Here is an 18861-nt window from a genome sequence, read left to right as displayed (position 1 = left end):
CCTCTTGGCCCCAGCAGCTCAGACAGCTGCCAGAACACCGTCTGCCAGGCCAGGATACGTGCTGAAGGCTCCGAGGGCAGAATAGAGCCCTGCACAGTCACCCTAGCATCCCAGAGGTGTTCCGCATTAATAATCTATAGTTCAATCATTAGGAGCAAATCCAAGCGAAATAGGAAAATACACCCCATGCTGGAGGCTGGGAGGCTGCTGGGAGAAGGCTTCTCCACCCCTTGGCAGCCTTAATGATTAGTTCCCAGCCCCCAGAAGCCCAGCTGACAAACGGTGCCTGCAAGCTGGAGGCTTTCTGCATGTGATAATTGAACAATGCTCAAACGCATCCAAGATATTAACACGGACTCACTGCCTGCGGTGCTATGTCTGAGATGCAGGCCCCTGACCCAGTCCATCTCCAGGGGTCCATGAAGGACATCCTCTAGGATGCAGGCCCCTGACCCCGTCCCTCTCCAGGGCTGCCTGAAGGACATCCTCTAGGATGTAGGCCCCTGACCTGGTCCATCTCCAGGGCAATCCTGAAGGACATCCTCTAGAATGCAGGTCCCTGACCCGGTCCATCTCCAGGGCAATCCTGAAGGACATCCTCTAGGATGCAGGTCCCTGACCCCATCCATCTCCAGGGCTTCCTAAACTAGGATGTAAGTCCCTGAACCGGTCCATCTCCAGGGCAACCCTGAAGGACATCCTCTAGTCGGTCTTTGCCTTCCAGACAGATCTGCAAGTGGATCTTCCACAGGGGCATCCAGGGATGCTGGGGCCCTGGCAGGGATTTAATATCTGAACTAATGTGATTTTTTTTCCAATTATGTGCTAGACTGAAGTGTTCGCCTAGGCCTGTATTGTAACGACTCAGCATTCTATGGAGGGAGCAATCTAAAGGAGGGAAGCCTTTTTAATTTCAGGGTTGCTTTGGTTTTTAATAGTTATGCATTTCAAGATATTTGTCCATAATCTTCCTGATCATACGCAGTATTAGTCCAGACTCTCTGTGACTGACAGAAGCCCAGCTCCAGTGAGCAGACACCCCAGAGAGGAGATTTCGGCACCCCTCAGAACCAAACCCAGGATGAGCACGAGGAGCAGCGAAGCCAGGGCATCCTGGAGCCGGTCTTTATCTGAGACAGCATGGCACTTTCTGTTTCCATGACACCTTCCTCCTCTGGAACTGACCCCATGAATCAGGAGACAGGGAACCTCTCCTTTCTACAGCCACTCTGAAAAACCTCCTGAGGAAGAACTCAGGTCAGTCTGGGTGCCTGTGATGTCCCTGCCCACTTAGACTGTCAGAATGGTCATGTTTCACTTATCAGGCCAGGGACCAGGGTGCTTGAAGAGCCGGGGGCTACAGAGCAGACAAAAACGTCTCCCTGCATATCATAAATGGCAGAATGCATCTTCACCCCACTGCACCACAGCACAGGCTGACGGCTAGGAACCCTCCCCTTCTGGACAGGAAGAAATCCATGTCACGTAAAATGTGGATTCCAAACAGCTGCCAAAGAGGCTCCTGACACACTGCGGAAATGCTGGAGCCTTTTCTCTGCGGTTAGGAAGGAGCAGAAGATATGTTCCCTTCCTCTGTCTGTCTTAGACTGTCCTGAGACTCAGTTTCTCTGTGTGTCTTGGTCTAGAGACATCCTACTGTGTGGCACCGTGGAGGGCACATAAAGTGTAATCCTGACTTTCTCCATTTTCCATCTCATTTCCCTTTCCTTTTACTCTGGACACCCTGAAATTGCACCCCTCAAAAAACCAAAAACATTAGCATGTGATCCTTGCTCATGGCTCTGCTTTGTGGGAAGAGCAAGAAACCCATTACGATGATAAGGATGAAAAAATCACTAACCTGAGTTTTTAATTTTATCAGAGATCCTTACACCTTTGGACATAAAAGACACAGGCTAACCATGGGGAATTTTCTCATAAAGCTCTGCCTCATTCTGAAGAGTTAAGTTTAGATAAAAACTTGGTGAAGACTTCTTTAGGATCACATTGGAAGGCACCTTGGGATCCTGGTGATGTGGCTCAGCTGGCAGAGTGCTTTCCTAGTGTGCACGAATTCTGGGGTTGAGTCCCCAGCACTGCACACACCTGGGCATGGTGACCTGCACAGCTGTGATTCCAGCGCTTGGGAGGTGGAAGCAGAAGAACCAGACCTGTCCCCAGAGTGGCAGCAACCGGGAGAGGAAGGGAAAGAGAATGTCATGACAGAAAGCACCAGACATTCTACCTGACTGATAGGAATTCTAGAAAGAAGATGAAGAAAATATACTGAAGGCATCTGCTAAAAGCATGATAGAAGAAAATTCCAGAAGCATAAATAATTAATTTCCAGATTGCAAAGGCAACCAGGGTTCCATGCAGTAGATGACTGCACCCCAAAGATTCTGTGGTGAAACCTCACAGAAGGAGCCTTAAGAGGCACATAGAAGATCCCAGTAAGTAAAGCTGGCCACTTAGGAAGGAACCAGAATCAACGGGGCCTGAGAACTTAGGAGATGGTGGAAATACTATAGATAATAGAGGAAATTATCCCAAACAAAAATTCAGTGAACATCCATCCAGGGATAACCAAAGAAATAATCACATCATCTCCCGTAAGCGGAGAAGGAACGACTAGACGCTTCTCCCTCCGCCGATATGACAGAACCTTTGAGAAGAGCAACTTAAGGAAGGAAAGGGCCTATCTTGGCTCACAGTTTGAGGGTCCAGCCCATCATGGCAGCAGAGGCATGGCATCTGCAGTCAAGAAGCAGAGAGAGATGTATGTTAGGGCTCAGCTCCCTTCTCATGGGATGGTGCCACTCATTTTTAGAATGGGTCTTCCCACCCCAATTAGTTCAGCCTAGAATTTCCTTCACAGACATCCCTAGGGCTTGTCTCCTAGGTGACTCTAGATCCTGTCAAGTTGATCCTCAGTATCATCACAGTCTGGATTTTGCAATATCTAAGGAATCCGTGGGTGCCAGTGTTGAGTACCCATGGTTTCTGACATGGAGGAAGCGAAGGCCAGAGCTCACTTAGTAGTAGAAAACACAGCACCTTGCAACAAACAAGCTAAATGGACCAAAATCTGTGCAAGATTAGCCCACACTAAGTGACAGGAAACAAGATGGCAGAGCATGTTAGCGAGTGTGACAGAATTGGAGTACCAATTCAGAGTGTAGAAGCTACAGTTAGACAGCCCAATTACTTCAATAACAACAAAAAGAATGCAAGAAATAAGCAGAGATGGAGAGGGAAACCTACAGATTAATTTTTTAAATTTTTTAGATTGGCTACTTTGTGCGCATGAGGGTTTTGCTTGCATGTAAGCATATGCACCACACGCATGCCTGGTGCCTGTGGTGATCAGAAGAGGACTTCAGATCTCCTGGGACTGGAGTTATAGATGGTTGGGAGCTACCATGTGGGTCTTGGGAATTGAACCAGGGTCCTCTGAGAGAGCAACAAGTGTTCTTAACCAGTGAGCCAACTCCCAGCCCCTAAAATATGTTTTTAAAATAAAGGCATATTGTATATTTTTATTTATTTTTAGTTTCTCAAGACAGGGCTTCTTTGTGTAACCACCATGGCTGTCCTGAAACTCACTTTGTAGAACAGGCTGGCTTTGAACTCATGGAGATCTGCCTGCCTCTGCCTGCCTCTGCCTCTCAAGATCTGGGATTAAAGGCATGTGCCACCACCACCTAGTAAGCATATTGAATACTAATTCAAATAATATGTGAAAACTGTATGTCATTTATAAGGTTATTGAAGCTTCAGCTCAAGAAAGTTTATGATAAGTTATTATCACTGGGCTTGGTGGCACACTCTTTAATCCCAACACTCGGGGGCACAGCAGACCCTATTGTGAGAGACCAGCCTGGTCTACATAGAATCTTCCAGACCAGACAAGGCTACATGGCAAGACCTTGTCTCAGAAAAATAAGAACAAAATAGAAGTTATTTTTCATATTTTTATTTTTAAAGATAGCTCTCCTGGATGTGTATATTTTCACGAATATGTGTGTATATACATTCTTAGTTCTGTCTGCAGCCCCATCACCATGGGACAGAGCCAAAACATTATGAGCCCCGTCAGTGGTTGTTACCCTGGGTCACTAGGCTCTAGTGCTGTTATAGCACACTGATATATGATTAGAATACGTCCATCAAATGGCTACCCCTGCTTTGTGGAATCGTGAAGTCACCGTGCAGCTGCTGGAGAGCTCGGCCCCAAGGTGGCAGGGACACAGGGATGAAACAGACCCAGCAAACCAAGGCTCAGCAATAACCAACCCTCAAGGTTACTCTCCCAGAGCCGCAAAAGCTTGCTGGCCACCTAAGCAGAAGGAAAGGCATGCAGCCTGAACCCTTGACCCCTTCAGTGCAGCCCCTTTCTCCACCCCTGCTCTTGTAGCTGTGAGTCAATGAAAGGGAGCCCAGCCATGCACAGGTACAACTTTGCCATGGTGAGTGGTGGGATTAATTCCCATCCCTCCCAGCCCCCTTGTGGTCTTCCAGGAGAAATGGTTACCAAGAAATAGGAAGTGTCCAGAGAGCTCAGGCATCTTCCTTCTGTGGCCTCTCAAGTACAGAGGAGATCATTAGAGGGTCCTTGTGTTGCCTAGCAACCCGTGAATGCTGTTTGCTATCATGTCATTAATATGATATGAAAGTGTTTCATAGAAGACATTCATCTCGCATTAATGAAAATCAAATTTGCTAATATGACACAAAATCTGTTCTTCCTTGTGACTGTCTATACTTAAGTAGCTTATTTATTGAATTAGACAGTGAGTGGTTTTCAGACTTGAGACCGTTAAAGTATCAGAATAATGGCTTTGTTTCCAATAATATCAGATGGCCCTTAATGATGTGATTATGCAGCTGTCACTCCGTGACCACCATCCTCGGACCAAGTGCCCCTCCCTGGAGTCTCACCCAGACACCCCTCAGCTACTCTGCCATTCAGCTTCTCACACAGGCAAGCCTCAGCGGGGAAAGGCTTCCTGTTGGAGCCTGTCTGCTCTCCAGATGAGCTCAATTTTCCTTCAAAGCGCTGGGACCAAAGACTGGAGGTGTTTAGCATAATGGAGGCTCTCCAGTCCCTAAGCATGTGAGAGGTAGCCACACGTATTCATCCGTGCTGTCTTTCTAAGGATGGGCTAGCACACGACCCTAAATGCATCCGGCACCGTAAGAAACACGGGCAACATCCTACTTTAAACACAGTGTGTTCCCAAGAGCAAATATGGAATTCAAATGTACAAAACCCAAGTGATAAGCCGGTGGCACCTATCAAGGGCATTCCCATCACAGAATTAAGGTGCCCAGCGCTCAAGAAGCAGAGGTAGGCAGATCTCTGTGAGTTTGATGCCAGCCTGGTCTACGAAGAGTTCCGGGACAGCCAGGGTACATAGAAAGACCGTGTCTCCAAACAAGTAAAACAAAACGGGATGCTCAACTGTTGTCCAGTCTCCGTGTGATGGGAAAGTGTGGATCTTATCTGAGGTCCTGACTGTTCTGAGGCTGGACCATCTTAGGTAGCAGCTTTGGATTTGGTCTTGATGTACATTTTTGAGGAAGTTGCAACAGAGACATTCTGAGAGACTAGATCACCTAGGATATTTATCTTCATTAGTGTCTGGTTCTTTTTTTTTTTTTTGAAAACACACAAACCTTTGAAGGTAACGTGCATATCTGCATTAACACAAGTAGGGAACGTGTGGTGTGCACAAGTTAAAGATGATTTTTTTGTTTTATGTTTGAGTAGGTAAAAGGCATCTGTTAACTTTATGTTTGTTTGGGTTGTATAACCAAATTCCTATCCATGTTATATAAAAGGATGCCATGTAATAGCAAGTCATAAGCTGTATCATGTGTCATCCAGTCTCAGAACTGTTCCCATAGTAGGGGCTTCAGCATATATGTCACCTGTCTTGTGGTCTTTCTTGGTTTCTTCTTTCATGTCTGTAGCCACGATGTGCAGGAGGTCTCCTCTGGTCAAATCTGGTCTTTATTAATTTTGAAGGAATCTATAACGTTTTGTTTCCTGTAGAAACAAAGGTATAACCTCTCCCCCAACACAACACATTTCCTGACTTCCACTCTAAAGTTATCATTAAAATATATAGACTGGTTTGATTTAGCAGTATTTTCTACAATTCAGTGTCTCTCATCAGCATTTAGAAACTTAAAAGTCAACAAAGCAGCACACAGGATCCAGTCACCCTGCGTGTTTTCCATCCTTGCATGTCTTATTTTTATTGTACTTTACTCTTTCTCTAAAGAGTTTGCTTTATTATTTTTTCCTGTGAATGTCTATACCTGTTTCCTTTATTCCCCTTCAATATCAAAGCACATTTTCAAGCATGCTGTAACCTGTTCAGAGGTTTTTCGGTCTGGACCTGGCTTGACTAAGTGCCTGCAGTGTGTTATGATCACATGAGCTCTCAGACTGTTAGGTGGCAGGTAGGCCCTCCACCGCACAGCTCACCTAGCACACAGCGCTGGCGGCTGGCTCCACCTGCCTTGGTCCTTCCCAGTTCTGGGAAGCTGCTGTATCTGTGCTATCTAGTCTCCCACCCCAGTAGTGTGTGCACTACTCCAGTGCTTGGCTGTATTAAAGGAGCCACACCTCTGTACACAGTAAGCACTGGACCTACTTGAGAGACCAAGGTTGCCGGGAAGTCGTATCTGACTCCGTGTTCAGAATTTTTTCCTACTCTCTCAGGCCCTATGTTGATTTACATCCTGCACGTCAGATACCAAATGTAGTGGACTTTCCTTGGACTTCCAGCCTACAAAAATGACATGGAGACTTATTATTAATTATGAAAGCTTGGCCTTTAACTTAGACTTGTTCCCAACTAGTTCTTATAACTTAAATTAATCTGTTTTTATTAATCTACATTCTGCCCCGTGGCTCAGTTACCTCTCCTGTACTGTATGTATGCCCTACTTCTTGAGAGTCTGCCTTGGTATCTCCTGCATGGCTATATTTATCTCTATTCCCCTCTCTCTGCCCAGAAGTCCTGCCTATTCTTCCCTGCCTAGCTATTGGCCATTCAGCTCTTTATTAAACCAACCACAGTGACAGCTTCACACAGTGTAATCAAATAGTCTGCAACACCACACTGCCTCCCCAGCACCTGCCCTAGAATATACCCAGACGATCCACAGCGCACCTGTTAAACCTTTCCATAACCCACAGACGGACGCCTAGATTCTATCCAGACCCACTGCCTCTCACCTTGCATCTGGCTGGACACTAAAGCCTTCAGATCATGTCTCCTTCCCAGCATCGCTCACACCACTGTGGGTATCCCCATGCGATTCCTCCTGACTGGAATACCCTTGGTGGACAACCACTCCTCCCAGGCTTCGATATGGCCTGCTTGCCCCCGGGATCAACTCCCTGTAGCGCATCCAGGGCACTACTGCAGCACTGGAAGCGCACAATGCTATGACGATCTCTTACATCATCACGCTCCTTGTGGCTAGCTACTCCGTATGGACCACAGCATGTCCATCCCTGTACTTGAAATGCTTCTCTCAGTGGGGATTCAACAAATACTGACATTTTTACCCCTTTAATCCATATCAGTGCTATGCAGAAGAAATGACACAGAACTCAGAAAACGAACTTTTTAAAAAATGTTAAAAGAAGCAAAGGAGGGCTGGGGTGTGGCTCAGGAGTAAGCCTTGACTCTCTGGAGTGAGGCACGGGGCTCCACTGCCAGGACTGCAGGAAAGCAGGGAGGGGAATGGAGACTAGAAGGGCAGAGGAAATGAATAAAATAATTTTATTTAATCCAATTCTAGCCAAAACAATTGTCCTCTTATTACTTAACTAAAAACAAATATTAATTAGATGTGATTCTATTTCTTTCCTTTGCATGGGTCTCTCGATATGAAGGGAGTGTATTCTGCTTCTGTAATACATCCTGCAGAGTGCACACATTACAGAGACCTTGTGGCTGCAGGTGGCTTGTGGCCCTCAGGCCAGACCGTATGGGCCTGGGTAATTTTTATTCTGGACCCTAGCCTTTTACTGAAAAGACAAGAGTTCTCCAGGGTGATCTTACATCCCTTCGAGTTCTAAAGAAAGAGCTCTGGATTTCATGAAAACTGAGAATGCCCTGCCACTGGGAGTGAAGAGTGTCCCTCCAGGGGCCGGCCAACTGCATCCTAGTCATTCCTTCAGATTTGCCAGTCCCTGCGCACACAGTGTAAGCCCTCACCGGGGTACTCTCAGAAACCTGGCCCAGACACAGAAGCCCAGAGAACACAGGCTTGAAAGATCTGTTGTCACCTCTTCACTAAGTATAACCCAATGAAGAAACAAAATACCCAATGACTGCCTTCATTGGCCTTTTGTTCCCTAGTAACATGAGCCTTCCAAAAGGTGACAGAAATAGAATGAAGAATAACTTAGGCCTTCACTTAGACTCTTTAGATAGAAACATCATGCTTGCTTCATCACTTTCTCTCCCACATACCCCTTTACACACACGCACGCGCACACACTCACCTTCTCCGTGGAAAGATACAACTATAGGGCTTGAATGAGCCACTTCCGTGATACCTCTTTGCTTCTAAATATCATCTGTCTCCTAAAAATAACAGCATTCTTGCACTACCCCCGCATGATTGTCAGAATTATCCTCAATTTTGTATTGAGATTATTCATTTACTGTATGTTGTATGTGTGTTTGGGTGTACATCGTCACAGCACATGTGTGACGGTCAGAGGACAACTCGTGGGCATGTCCTTCCACCGTGAATCCAACTCAGATCGTCAGTCTCTGTGGCAAGTGTTGCAAATCACTAAGCCACCCAACTGCCAGAATTTAAAACTGACATTATTTCAGGATGAGTTTGAATCTTCAGTCACTGTGATCCTCATGCCCTTCTTCTTCCCAAGGATACCATTCGGGAGCTCCTTAAATGCCATCTATTCTCAGACTTCTCCAACTGGGGACAACCCCATAGCCTTTTCTTTCTGTGACTACCCCTTTTGAAAGCTACGAGTCCACCTGGTCGTGGTGGAACGCTCAGAAGGCAAAGGCAGGCATATCAGAAGTCGGAGGCTAGCCTGATCTAGATAGTGAATTCCAAAACAGCCAGGGTTGCGTCGTCGTAAGACCCTGGGGATGGGGGCAGAGAACAAACTAAGTTCTGTAGGACCTCACCACTCTGGTTTGTCCATCTTGTCCCTATTCTTTTTAAGTTGTGTGCTTTGGAAAGAGCCACAGAAGGCCTGTATCCTCTTTGGTTATTGTTTCAGGAGTCCTAGGATGCTAAGAGGCCCTTTCGTTCTTCCTCTTACTGGAGTCACAGTAGAGCAGGGCTGGGGCTGCTTCCCTGGAAATGCGCTCCCTTGCCTTGGTGATTAGTCAGTGGTGCCTTGAGGCTGTGAAAATATCTTATTTTTCATTGTTACTTTTTTTTTCTACCCATGTTAGAGTATCGACTGACACTTCTAACCTGATTCAAGTATCACTGTGCCGCTCACCAAATAGTGGCTTTTTTCTAATTCCATTATTTATCCTATCTTCATTATTCTGCATTGAGCCACGAGGAGGAAATATCCCTCCTTCTCTGTGTCTGTGTTTGTTTATTCATTCATGCATTTCAGTGTGGGCTTTGGGGCTTTCACTTTTCCATAGGTTATAACCCATCACCCACACTGGGGGGCAGGGAAGAGAAGCAGGAATGCGCCCTTTATACTTTCACCCTTGCAAGCAAGGGGTCACGTTCAGTCCTCGCCTAGCATGTGCAAGGTTTGATCCTCAGCGCTGCAAACAAGAGAAAGAGAAAAGCGAAGACAGGTATACTCCATAGTAGATCCTGCAAACCCTAAATCCCGAGAGTCAAAGATGGGGGAGAATGGCTTCTAGTTTGTTCTTGTAGCCACAAGACTCTCGTGAAAGCCAAGAGCACATTATTTTCAAAAGCCCATTGGGGAAGGGAATTCTGTCCACTATGCCTTTGCTATTTAACTCTTTTTGACGTCTCCTAATTGTATTCTGTCTTCACTGGCTAGCGGTATTTCATTTCTACTAAGCACTCTTAAAAATTCAGAGAGCAGATAATTTAACCAAAGGGGAAAAGAGGCAACAAAACCTCTTTCTAGGGTTTACTGGCTTCTGTGGCATTGGTCTCTCAAAAGGCAATTCCTTCTGGTCCACTGTCCTGTGAGTTTCCCGGGGAATTCTCTGTAAACGTAGACACTTTTTTCCTTCCCTTACAGCAAATGGATAGGAAATGGGTGAGGTTGGGAGCAAGGCTGAGTGGCTGCGAGGCCTGACGTTAGCCAGGCTCCCGGTGGCCTAATTAGAGGAAAGCTGCTGGGCTTTCTATGAAGAGGAGCAAAGTAAGCGGGGAAGGACAGGAAGGGAGGCCAGAGCCCTAAGAGCATTCCTTTTCCTGCCCAACTAAATGCCAACCTTGCCTCAGACCATTAGGCCTGAGCTTAGATAGCATCAGCATAAGTAGCTGGACAGTCAGGGGCTGCCGAGCTATAGTGCAGACTAGATTAATGCCTTACGAAATGGGAGATGTGCAAAAAAAAAAAAAAAAAAAAAAAAAAAAAACAAACATCAGAGATAAAAATAAGAGGGGCAGTACTTAGAACTGAAGCCCAGAGCCATCCCCGACTGCAGATGCCACCAGTGGTACCTGCCAAACCCAGCTACCTTTGCTGTTGATGGATGGACAGGTGGTATCATATGTAGGTAAACACTAAAAGAAGCAAAACGTTTTGGTCTGGAGGCAGTATGCATTTCTGCAGCAAAGCCATTATCCCTGCAAGTCAGACAAGAAGTCAGACAGCTCAGGATGAGGTCCAGTCCATGGAACTCTGAGTTGCTGGAACCCCAGGACACTTTCTCTGATGGTCACCATAGTGTCATCAGCCATTTTGATTGACTTGGTTCATTCAACAAGTAAGCAGGTTCATTTAAGTAGGATGTGTGCAACCTCCACCTCTTCAGAACACAAATAAAACAAGAGCAAGCAAGTAAACAATAACAAAACCAGAGAGGAAGAAGAGAAGGAAATCGGGGAACAGGAAGAAAAAAGAAGAGAAGAGAAGAGAAGAGAAGAGAAGAGAAGAGAAGAGAAGAGGCCTCAGTTTAACAATCAACACACAATTTGTTCTTTCTGCTCACGCTTCAGTGCAGGGAACCCTCACAAAGGCTCCTCATGACGCCCCTCTTTCCTTTACTGCTCTATAAAATTGCTGGTGACTTAATTTATCCTGATGTCCCTGGAGGGAGGAGAGCAGTCCCAGAGAAGAAAGCCACAGTGGCAAAGAAAGGCTTTCTTTGAATTGAGCAGCAAACAAGTATTCGACCAATGTCTTTAGTTTCAGACTCACACGGGAAGGGATTGGCAGCATCTTAGATGAAGAAGTAGGGTGGGGCCATTGAAGAACAGTAGTGGGAAGGGTGTTCTATTCAAAATGCTGCCCTGGGCGGAGCACAGTCTGTGTCTCCCTGAACTCGGATGGTAAGGCTTTGGGGAAAGGACCATCGCTGCACCCATCTGAAAGTTAAAAGTCCTGAGGCTGGGCAACGCCAGAGACTCACTTGAGTGGCAGTAGCGTGTCACACAAGCTGAGGAGTGGCTGCAACAAAAAAAGACCTCAGTAAATGAGAAACCAACTGAAGGCCAGCAGCGTGCCTGAGCAGAGGTGCGCTAGCCCGTGTCACCCAGTGCCTTCCTGTGTCCACAACAGTGGGGCAGGCAAGGAGACCCACGGTTTTGATTGGTTTTGTCTCCACAGAGGTGATGGTCAGTGACTGGATCCTCAAGGATGTTAGACACATTCCTTCCTTCCTCCCTCCCCCTGTAATGGATTCGAGTCCAGGGCTCACTCATGCTGGGCGAACTCCCTCCAACTGAGCTATAGCCCCGGCTAGAGCTCATGTTCCACCTCCTAGGCTGAACCTCAAGGGTTTCCCGAACTGAGTGTCCAAGACTCTGAAAAACAAATGGCTAATTCTCTGAAAGTATGATTTCTAGGCAGGCACAGTGGCTAACACCAGACACGTCAGTTATTCAGGCGGCCGAGGAAGGAAGGTGGCTGGAGCCCAGGGCTCTGCCCACAGACGTGTTGCACTTTTCTCTGGGGCCAAGGAGTGCAACTTTTCCCAGTGACTGTGTGGATCTGCTTTCCTCAGCCTGGCTGAAGGCTGCAGAGGTTGTCAGAGTCCCAGGCAGTGTCTGTGTGTCTGTCAATAACCCAGTGCACAGTGGATAAGGCTAATCAATATCTCAATGATCGGGCCACATCGACCAGGGATGGTTAGCCAGCTTCCACAAGTTGACATTTCCCAGTGCTTTCTTAGGCGGGAGTGTGTGGCTGGCAAAGTAACAGAGAATCTAAGTTCCTGGAACAGCAGCGGGCCCAGCGCTGGCAAAGAAGCAGAGGCTGCCTGTCCTGTTTAGATCCAGAGACTTTGTGACTGTCCTCCACATCCCACCTGTGACTAGGAAGGGAACAAATCTGAGACCCGTTCACTGTCTGTCCCCTTGACCCTCTCCTTGTGGTGTCTAGGGAGGTATTCAGATAGGCAAGTTATTCTGTGACTAATCTTCCTTTTTGTTTTTATTTTGGTTTTTCTGGCTATTTGTCTTAAGACAATTGTGGTGATAGTTTGTGCTGTGACAACCACAGACAATGTCTCATTATGTAGCCCAGGCTGCTTTCATACTCGTGGCAATTCCCCTGCCTCTGCCTCCCAAATGGTAAGATTAAAGATGTGAGCATCCTTGTCTGGTTTTTCATCACCTGTTTTTTAATATGAATTGGGAAACAAATTAGGGATTTTTTTATTTTAACTGACGATACTCAGGGAAAAGCAAATTTCTCCCAAGCTCGCAGCACCGACTAGGCTGCGGCACAGGGTTGTGATAAGGACAGAAACAGCCTTCGGCTCAGCAAGCAGGGCCAGTCCCTGGCTCACAGGGTCTCAACTCAGGAGTCTTTTCATGTTAAGATGGCCTGGAAGCCAAAGAGCACCCTATGAGACATACATGGATCCAATCTACATGGGAAATAGAAAAAGACACGATCACCTGCAAATGGATGGCTGAAGCTAAAGTTTGCCATAGAGGAGGGGGACAGATAAGTCTGACCGCTATCTTGGGACAGCAGTGTTTGTCAGAAGCCTCAATCCTAGGCACACCTGTGCTGGCTGCTGCAGGCACCCAGAACTCATAGCCCTTGAATGCATGGGGGGGGGGATATTGTGATATGTGGTGTTTGTGTGTATGTGTGGTGGTGTGGTGTGTGTGTGTGTGTGTATTGTGCTGGGTGTGTTTATGTATGTGTGTACAGTATATGGTAATGAGTGTGTATTTATATGTATACATGGTGTGTTATAATTTATATATAACGTATACATGGTGTGTTCTAATTTATATGTAATATATGTGCTGGGTTGTGTTTATATGTAATGTGTGTGTGCTGTGAGGGTATGTGTATGTTGGTGGTGTGTTGTGCTGTGTGTGTGTGTGTGTGTTTGAGTATGTGTGTTTATATGTAATGTATATGAGGTGCGAGGTTGCATGTGCATTGCATTGTGTGTGTAGTGTGTGTGTGTGCATGGTGTGGAACTTTTAGCAAGTTTGATAAGCATAGTATTTTCTTGTTTGAAAAATATTATTTATTTCTAAAATACTGAAAATATTTTGTTAAAATTGTTATCAATCCCTCATTTTTTTAATAAAGTCCAATTTTCTAAAAAGTAAGTTTGCCAAGAATTCAAAAGAGGAGTGGAGGAGTGAATGGGAGAGCACAGAGGATTTTCAGGGCCATGAAGTTATCTGTGTGCTACTACAGTTGCATAGGCGCAGAGCACGGATTGTCTGTATCACTATCGTTGCACATGCCGGGGTTGTGATCCACAGGCTGAGATTGACAGCAAGAGCTCCCTCCCCCCACAGCCGTTGGTGACCCTGCAGCAGTATCAGGCCATTGGTGGTAGCAACAGCCCCGTCAGGTGTGAATAACAGGGAAACCTGCTGGAGGAGGCGGCCTGTATAAGACTCGACTTTCAGCTTTGTTAGTGTAAAAAACAAAAGTGGCCTTTAAGTGAAGGTATATTAGAAATCCAGTGCACTGGGACACAGGGACGCAGAGAGATGGTAATATTAAGTAAATGAAGCCAATCACAGAGAGACAAATGTTCCCAGGTTTTATATAGATTTATACAAATCATGTCTGTAGTCACATATATTAATATTAGTGACAGGCATGTTAATGACATGAAAATACAAGTAAAATTGTCTAGGGCAGTGGCTCTCAACCTCCCCAAAGCTACTACCCTTGGGGACCCCCAACCATAAAATTATTTTCATTGCGACTTCCTAACTGTAATTTTGCTATTGTTACCAATTGTAATGTAAATATCTGATATTCAGGGTATCTAATGTGTGACCCCTGTGAAAGGGTCACTCAACCCCCACCTCCGGGGTTGTGATCCACAGGCTGAGAACCATTGTTCTAGGGGGACAGAAAGGACCAAATGGAGCGAGCGGGAAGGACAAGAAAAGGGAGGGAGGAATGGGCTCAACATACAATATGTACATGTATAAAAGCTTGGCAAGAAGGAAAAGAATGTTTTATTAGTACATGAAGGAAAGTGTATTAAGTTTTAAAAAATTAAAAATTGGGGGCATGTGCCTGACTTGGTGATATATGCCTGTGCTGGAGAGTTTTATGTCAATTTGACACAAGCCACAGTCATCTGAGAGGAGGGAATGGAACCTCAATTAAGAGAAAGCTTCCATAAGATCAGGCTGTAGGCAGTCCTGCGGGCTATTTCCTTAATTAGTGATTGATGAGGGAGGGCCAGCCAGTTGTGGGCGGGACCACCCCTGGGATGGTGCTCTGGCTGATCAAGCCATGATGAGCAAGTCAGTTAGCAGCACACCTCCAGGGCTCCAAAGGGAGTGGCACTATTAGGAGTTGTGGCCTCGTTGGAGGGGGTGTGGCTTGCTGGAGGAAGTGGGTCACTGTGGAGGTGGGCTTTGAGGTCTCATTTGTGCTCAGGCCACACCCAGTGAGACAGACCATTTCCTGTTGCCTGTGAGTCAAGATGGAAGAACTCTCAGCAACTTCTCCAGCACCATGCCTGCCTGCAGGAGGCCTTGCTTCCTGCTGTGACGATAATGGACTGAACCTCTGAACTGTAAACAAGTCACCCCAGTTAAATGTTTTCCTTTAGCAGAGTTGCATGGTCGTGGTGTCTCTTCACAGCAACAGAAACCCTAATAAGATACCCTGCTATGAAAAACAAACAAACAAAACCTAATTTACCGCAAGCAAACAGGATCTCAGAGTCAAACAAAGTGTGGATGAACAGGCTACGCACACTTCTTGGAAGCTGTGTGTGGTAAGCACCCAAGGACCACATTTTGGAGCGAAATGTAAAGGAAGTGGGCTGCTACCCTTCTAGCTGTTCCAAAGATATCCAGCCAGGGCTTTAGCCAGTCACTTCCCAAATGAGCAGGAACCAAGAACTGAGGATCAATCTTGCATCTAAGACTCTGTGCCTGGTAGATTGCTGCATTCAATTTCTTTTCCTTAGAGGAAACTATCCCTTTCCCCAGCTCTCTGAAACACCTTTCCTAATAGCAGGTACTGTCCCTGACTGTGGAGGGATGGTCAATAATCCATGTGTGTTTGTAAATAGCCTGGGGACCTTGGAGAACACTAGCCACCTCTCTGCCGGTTGTTTTCTTCCTAAATTGCTTCCGGTTCTGTAATCAGGACTAACTTGCTGGTTTGGTCTCAAGGTCATTGCTATCTCACTTTGGCAGAACTCAAGAGGGGCATAAAATCCAAAACCAAGACCTTTGCTTTTCTCTTTTATAAATTAAGAAAAAAAAAGGCTGATACTGTTGCATTCTGAGAATATTGGCAGAATGGTATGCTATAGCGATTGCTACCTTCTGAACATGGCTCCCCAAACATGCTGCCACCTGGGCAGTCAAAACTGCAGGTCTCCTGAATCTGTGCAAACTATTTAAGATGCTGTGATGGGAAGTGGATCCTCAGATAGCAAGGTCCCTTTCTGCTGGGCACTGGGAAGAAGCCACAGAGAGTCCCAACCTTAACTTATTTTTAAAGAACCTTACTCCTCCCTGGACCATCCCAGGAACTGTGTAGTCCTCAAAGTATTTTCAGAGAATTAAGGCCACCTGCTTTTCCGAGAACCTGTATTGGACTTGGTAGATGGAGACTGTGGGGGACATGGGCATGTCAGAGGTGGGCACAAGCCCAGGGCATCGAGGTCTCCCTAACGGAGGTGGGATTTCCCCCAGCACTCTCTTGTTAAAGCAGGCAGTGAGGATCCAGTGAGCAGCACAGGACGGTTGGACAGGCAGTGCACCAGGAAGATGGCCACCAAAGTACTTGGATTAACGGGGTAGATCTAGAGTGCTAGAATGAAAAGGTGAGAGAAAGGATAAGGTTACGATTCCCGAACCAAGAGGGTTGGAACTGACAGTGGTGCCATGGAAACACGCAAGGAAATAAAGTGACCAATCAAAACAGATCCCCTGGCTTCTAATTTAGGAATTGGCAGTGTTTTGAGATTTGCAACATCAGTTCCCTGCAGCATCTCTGTCCAAGAGGTGGGGACCGTCCCAGCAGAACCATGCCTGAGTGTCTTGACTAAGGCTCTTGTTCAGCGTCTTTAGTTCAAGATGTTCCCAACTGAAGAGATGGACCAAACCTCAAGCCTCTGAGCCATCTTTCCCTTGAAGAAACTGGCTAGTGGTGGGCCCAGAAATCTAGGCCCAGAACACCAACCAAGTATATAATGTATTCTTCTCATTTACCCCATCACTCTCTTCCATCTCCCCAACTCTTTCTAAACCCTCTTTTCCTAAGAGGTTCCCTCTCACTTTCATGTCTATTGCTGTTTTGAAGTGTAGGGGACATGCGTGAGTGTGTGTGTGTGTGTGTGTGTGTGTGTGTGTGTGTGTGAGAGAGAGAGAGAGAGAGAGAGAGAGAGAGAGAGAGAGAGAGAAAGCACTGAGTACAATTAATATTGTTTGCATGAGCCTGGGTAGGAGGGTATTTACTGTAGCCTGAACAAGTTACCATACCACTGAACGAAATAACTCCTCTCTCCGGCAACTGTCTATAGTTCCTCAGGAAGGGGTGTGGCTTCATGCGCCCCTCCCCTTTCCTGACTGAATGTTCAAGCGCATCTTTTGCAATTCTTGTGCAGGTGACCACAGTACAGCAGCTGTGTTACGCCCGAGAGAAAGTGTTTCACATCGCTCCTCTCCATCCTTCACCTCTTACATCCTTCCCACTCCATCTTCCTCGGTGTTCCCCGAATACTGGAGGTTGTGGTACAGATAAACCTGGTGAAAAGTTTGTGGGTGGAGGAGGCAAGCCCATGAGCCTTTACCCTCCACAAAGAACTACTCCAACAGTGCCCACTCTGTCCTTGCTTCGCTTCATTCTTTCTCAGTGAAGTCTTCTTTGTCTAGCGCACCATCCATCCCTTAGTCATTTCAGGGATATAGGATCCGTGTTGACAGGAACATCTGTCTTTTGGGTCACTACAGTTTTCCTAGTGCCTGGAAGCATGGTGGGGATGTTGGGGTCTAAGGGTAGATAGTATTGGTGGAGCTAAGATTGGATGAACTATAGGTGGCAATTAAGGAGGAAATCAGGTCACAACTGAGTGTGGAGCGGACCCAAGCATAGACTCTTTTTTTTTAATTTATTTATTTATTAAAGATTTCTGTCTCTTCCCCGCAACCGCCTCCTATTTCCTTCCCCCTCCCCCATTCAAGTCCCCCTCCCTCCTCAGCCCGAAGAGCAATCAGGGTTCCCTGCCCTGTGGAAAGTCCAAGGAACCCCCACCTCCATCCAGTTCTAGTAAGGTGAGCATCCAAACTGCCTAGGCTCCTACAAAGCCAGTACGTGCAGTAGGATCAGAAACCCATTGTCATTGTTCTTTAGTTCTCAGTAGTCCTCATTGTCCGCTATGTTCAGTGAGTCCGGTTTTATCCCAGGCTTTTTCAGACCCAGGCCAGCTGGCCTTGGTGAGTTCCCAATAGAACATCCCCATTGTCTCAGTGTGTGGGTGCACCCCTTGCGGTCCTGAGTTCCTACTATGTTCATAGCAGCATTGTTTGTAATAGCCAGAACCTGGAAACAGCCTAGATGCCCTTCAATAGAAGAATGGATGAAGAAAGTATGGAATATATACATATTGGAGTACTACTCAGCAGTAAAAAACAAGGGCTTCTTGAATTTTGCATAGACTCTTGTTATGTTTCTCTTTTGATGCCTGGTAGCCCTGGGGACAGTTGCCTCTGTTGCTCCTCTGGCTGGAAAGCAGTCTTTTCTCCCTGTGCGCCTACCCACGGCCCCCACGAACCATGACAGCATCAGCAAGTTCATTCCCAGAGAGAAGTGACACCCACGGAGTTGGGCTCAGACGCTGAGGACGTTTGATTTCCCGTCCCAAGTGGCTTCATGTGACAAGACAGCAAAGGCTAAAGTTTAGTAAACATGTTTGGTTATCGTGAGGATGTATCAGCTTTTCCACGAATGCATGACATTTTTGGGGATCACTGTGAATGGCAGAGGGCCGTGGTGTTCTCCGTATAAAATAGGCATCTGCTCAGCCATCAGTTGGCCAGTTAGTAGCCCGAACACAAAAGCACAGTTTCCCTGCCTGCCGCTCAGGTAAGCATCAGCTGAGCCGTGCAGAGGCCAGGCTGCGACGCCGAGGTGGCCTGTTTTCTGCTCATTATTAATCCAGAGACCTTAATGACGAACAACATTTGTGTTATTTTCTACCCAAATTTAATCTGTTC

General features: G+C 46.5%; 1 protein-coding gene across 1 annotated transcript in view; it reads left to right on the top strand.

Annotated features, from left to right (window-relative positions):
- The window catches only part of Cfap61 (cilia and flagella associated protein 61), a 275906-nt gene that overhangs the window by 240271 nt on the left and 16774 nt on the right, over nucleotides 1-18861 (top strand). The gene's annotated exons all lie outside the window — the stretch shown is intronic.

Source organism: Microtus oregoni, unplaced genomic scaffold, assembly GCF_018167655.1.
Source record: "Microtus oregoni isolate MIOR12 unplaced genomic scaffold, Mior012 000020F_ref0000438, whole genome shotgun sequence".
Lineage (NCBI taxonomy): Eukaryota > Metazoa > Chordata > Mammalia > Rodentia > Cricetidae > Microtus > Microtus oregoni.
Note: the sequence above shows the minus strand (reverse complement) of the source record. Positions and strands in the feature narration are given on the sequence as shown.